At 42.9% G+C, this 5,000-nt stretch overlaps 1 protein-coding gene across 4 annotated transcripts in view; it reads right to left on the bottom strand.

Moving 5' to 3' along the window:
* MYCBPAP (MYCBP associated protein) overlaps nucleotides 1-5,000 on the bottom strand; it is a 113,093-nt gene that overhangs the window by 30,728 nt on the left and 77,365 nt on the right. The window lies entirely within an intron of this gene.

Raw genomic sequence — 5,000 nt, 5'->3', positions numbered from 1 at the left:
GGACTCTGTTGAACCGGGTCACTCTAGCGACCTCGGTCCGGTGTAACCGAGTGGAATTACCAGAGTCCGTCGGACCCAATGACAACTTAAGGCACCGATGGCCTCACTATTTCTCAAGCCCGCACCGTGCTGCGACAATGGTAGAAACGACAGGCAACGAACTGGAACAAACAATTGGGGGTTTATTTATAAGGGAAGGGGACACAGAGAGCAGAGTTATCCGAATAAAAGAAGATGCAAATAATGTACAACAAAAAGAAAACACTTAAGCAATTCTACTTAAGGACAGGGCACACACACACGCACCCCAAAAGAAATGGACCTCAATGGTCTTTATTTGGTCCGCCCGCCAAGGAGGATAGTTCAGCTGGGGACCGGGGCCTACGCTTGCACCTGTCCGCCTCGTGTGGTCTGGTCGAGCTTGTCCAGTGGCGGGACTTGAACCCACCACCACAACGCAGCACCAAGCACCAGGGACGAGGGAAAGAGCGTCGGACACCAGCCAGCACGAAGGCGGGCGGACAAGTGAGAGATGACGAGGCGATCGAGCCTGAAACAGCTTCCTTGATCAGGCCACACCAGGCGAGGCAGATGCGCACAGCCAGACAGAATGCGCCGATCACCCCGCCTCTCGAGATACGAGGGATTTCTTTTCTCGCCACTCGCCTCCTGATTGGACGGTGGCATCGTGCAATTCGCTGGCCGTCCCTCATTGGACAGGCCCACGGTAGGCGGGGCAACTCCCCACCTTTCTGGGGCAGAGTGGGAGCTGAGGCGATTGTAGCTCTGCTTACCTCCTCACTTAAGGCCACGTGCATAATGGTGACGGTGGAGCGAGGCGACGGTCCACTGTTGTTGTTGTCATTGATAAAAAACCTAACAAAAAATAAACCCGCAGCGCACACATGAAATTCCCTTTCGACACAGGGGATGGATTCTAACTATACACATACTTATCAAAATAACTGAACTTAGGGACTGCTGTCTGTTTGTGTGCAAATGGCTTCCCCGATTCATAACAATATTATATATCGTTATTGGCCCAATCTCTCAATGGTGAAGAACCACTGAAAATTTCACCTTCGGTGACAGAGATAACAAAATCGACTGACCAATATACTCGCAAAATCTTCGATTGTGCAAGTAACAGACAGACAGGGGTGAAAACATAACCTCCTTCACCTTCAGTGGCGGAGATAACTAGAAAGGACAATCAGATATTGTAGATCCTCACCAGGACTTGTTTTGTGGTGTATTTTGCATGGTAAATAAATGTAAGGATGCACTGAATGAAAGCTCATTGATTGCAAATGAAATGTCTAAAGGACAAAGGTTTACAAGGGGTCAATAGGATCTAAAGGTCAAAGGGGTCTAAAGGCTGTTAAAATGTGTGATGGTCTCAATGGTCTAAAAGGGTAGATAGGAGTCTAATAGTACATCAGCCAAACATGTAAAAGTCCTCTAGAAAACGATTTCTAGTGCATTTTTTGTTAATAGCAGGCATCCATGCTAGATCAATCAGTCATCGGGTGTGGAAGAAAATGTATGTGGATGCCACCCTCGATTTTGACCTTAAAGGTCATTTTCAAGGTCAAATAGGTCAAATTTTGTGGTTTTTTTACATTGTGCATGAATTGACATCAACTTTGCCTCCTCTATCCATATAAACTATTTATATTTTCAAAAACATGCATTTAGTCTGTTTAATTGACAAGTGAATTTTAAGTTTTACACATATGTGTATGACATTCTGAAACACAAAATGTGATTTTCTTGAAATGTGTTTATTTTGCATGTTAAAGTAATTTGCACACCGAATCTTTTTGGTTTAAACTATTACACACATTTAATATACTAATTTGTCACTGTAAAATCCTAAACAAACTTTTTTGCAATGGCCACTCACTTTATCTTAAATTAAATACTGTATAGCCCCCTCTTGTGGCAGTCAGATTTGTTCTAGTACACCAGCCAACATCTGATTTTATGATGAATTGCTTGTTTATAACAGGCATGCATGCCAGATCAATTATAGTCATCGTGTGGGGAAGAATTTAATGTTGGTGGATGCAACCACTGATTTTGATCTGAAAGGTCATTTTATCCTGGACTTTACCCAGTTGAAAGCTCATTTAATGTTTATATTTGCAAAAAGATAGTTATACTATTGCTGAAGTACACAGTCTCTGCAACATGCAACATTGTGTATTATATGCCTTAATGTACGGCCTACATGTATGATGCGAAACAGCAAACTTTTTTGATCTGAAAAAGGGCAATACGGTTTCGCCATTTATCCATCATTACAATGTGTTTAAAATATTAATTAAATTAATGTGATGTTGCTGAGTGTGACCAGCTGGGTGACATAACGGAAAGGGAACATACAGTATTGGGTGTGTCGCATAAGCCTACATGTACATGCATGTATATCGGCATGAGGCTCTTGGTATGAATCTACTGGCCAGTTGGATTACAGCAGTCAATCGCATCACATCCGCAGGCAAAAGTGCACCTGAAGTTCTCTCTGAAGCAAGTACATCGAGCTGTTCTGCATTTTGATTTGCATCCACAGGCTACCAGCTCCAGGCAGGCTTTTGGAATTGGGGGTAGCCTTGTCCACACGGCTTTAAGGCAACCGGACTCCTTCCTCCAAGCTGAGGTGTCTGTAGGCGATGAGACATCTATGTGTTTCTGGGCTGCTTGCAACCAAATCTTTGCCTGATAATTGGCGCATGTAGCGTGAAGTTCCAGTGCATCCCTTGTCGGTGGTAACATCTCTAGTCCCTTCTTAGCCTTTCCAAAGAGTGGGAGCCTGGCATGGTTGACTGTTCGTTGGTCAGGTGTCCCATACAGGTGACACACAAACTGTTCAATAGATGCAAGGTCTCCATCATGACCGATCCCCTTGACAAGAGTGGTTGGCTTTCGAATGCTTTCCAGCATGACTTCTTTGCATGGCCACTGAAATAAGATGTTGTGTCACAACCTGTTAGCGCATGGAAGCCGAGTAGGTTTTCCCTCACAGGTTGTGTAAGTCTCTCAGATACGGCATGTAGTGGGTAACATTTCCGATTCTTTGCTGTTCCAGACACCATCCACACTTCGGATATTCTTGTTGACACAAAGTTATCAGAAGTAGCATGACATCTGTGTCTCTGCAGATTACGAGCACTCTTTGGTATCCTTCATTAACTGCCTCACACGAATGGAGTATCAGCCTGGTATCAGCCTCTTCATGGTTTCCGTGAAGCCTGGGGTCATCTCTCCTTGTTGACCTTTCATCAGTAACATCTGTAAATCCGCCTCCGGTTACCAGCTCAAATCTCCCGGGCAGATCTTTACCTTTCTTTATGATTTCCTCAGCTAAGAAATTGGCAAGATCAGCTTTGTTCTCATCCAAGGCAATGAACTGGACCCAAACCTGTGGGAGTGGGACATTGGGCCCATCGATGAGCTTGCGGATTGGTATCTTTTTTCCCAGTCGCTTTGAGCGAGTCACTGCCTTGATGGAGCTTTCCCCGATGTAGCGATCAAATACTACATCAACTCTTGTTGTGTGCTGTCCAAAGTGACGTGTTACAGTTTTTACAAACACATCAGCATATTCACCAAATGTCTGACACCCAACAGGCTTTCCTAGAGCTTGGATGAGGGCACGACCATCTATAATCACACATGTCTTCTTGTCAGCTTCTGGAACTTCAGGAGGTACTTGTAGTCCTGCCATCAATATGTTGATCAGCTCCGACTTTGAAGCAGAGTTCATCTTCCCTCCAACCTTGGCCAGAGACAGTGGGATTGGAGAGAGTTCATGCTTGAGAATGGTCGCCATTTCCAGTGGTCGCCCGGCGGAGACAGCATTGAGCAATCGCTGCAGTAGCTTTCTGTCAGCTTTGAGTGTTTTCTGTACATTCTGTTTAGTAGATACATTTGCCTTGTACAAATCAGCGAAGGTTTTTGAGTGGTGCTTCCTGAGTGTGTCATGAAACCCGACAGTTCCCTCAATCAGCCATAAGAACGTTTCTTTGTACATAGTACTGCATCAACGGTACGGGGCAATACATGTGTAATTTGACCCAAATGTGGTATGATGGTCCGTTTTATGGCATTCCGTCATTCCAAACACAATTTTAGTATGTCCTCTGAATAGTTGTTTACCGATTAACAATATGGTTTAACTCAAATCAAAATGTGGAATTGCCAGGCTCAAACTTAGACCAAATAAAGACTCCCCGTACACAGTGTATACCAGCCGTCAAATAAGACATGTAAATGCCCCGGTCCCATTTCCTTAATGGGCCCAGATAATTGTTGTATATCTATCTCTCTAATCAACACATGTCTATTTTTTATGAAAGTTACTCACTTTTGATGTGCAGTTTGAGTCAATTATGTACACTGCCTGATAAAGCATGGTCACAACACCAAACCGCCATGTTGGAATTTCTTTGAACAAATCTGCCAAAAGAGGGGGCTATAAAGTGTTTAAGAACAAATAAAACAAGTGGCCATTGCAAACAAAATAATTGTTTGGCATTTTATAGTGACAAAGTAGTTTACTGAACGTATATGATAGTTTAAACCAAAAGATTCGGTGTGCAAATTACTTTGACATGCAGAATAAACACATTTCGAGAAAATCACATTTTGGTGTTTCACGATGCCATACACATATGGGTAAAAAATAAAATTCACTTGTTAATTAAACACCCTAAATACATGTTTTTGATATTAAAAATAGTTTATATGGATGTCAATTAATGCACATTCTAAAAAACACAAAATTTGACCTTATTTGACCTTTTGACCTTGAAAATGACCTTTAAGGTCAAAATCGAGGGTGGCATCCACCCACATTTTCTTCCCCACCCTATGACTGATTGATCTAGCATGGATGCCTGCTATTAACAAAAAATGCACCCCAAAGTTAAAAAAAATATATGTTGGCTGGTGTACTATAAAGGGTATACAAGAGTCTAAGCAGTATAAAAGGGTTG

The sequence above is a fragment of the Eptatretus burgeri genome, chromosome 6, assembly GCF_056783735.1.
Source record: "Eptatretus burgeri isolate ZD-2024b chromosome 6, Ebu_testis_v1, whole genome shotgun sequence".
Taxonomy (NCBI): Eukaryota; Metazoa; Chordata; class Myxini; order Myxiniformes; family Myxinidae; genus Eptatretus; species Eptatretus burgeri.
This window is presented reverse-complemented; position numbering and strand designations above follow the sequence as displayed.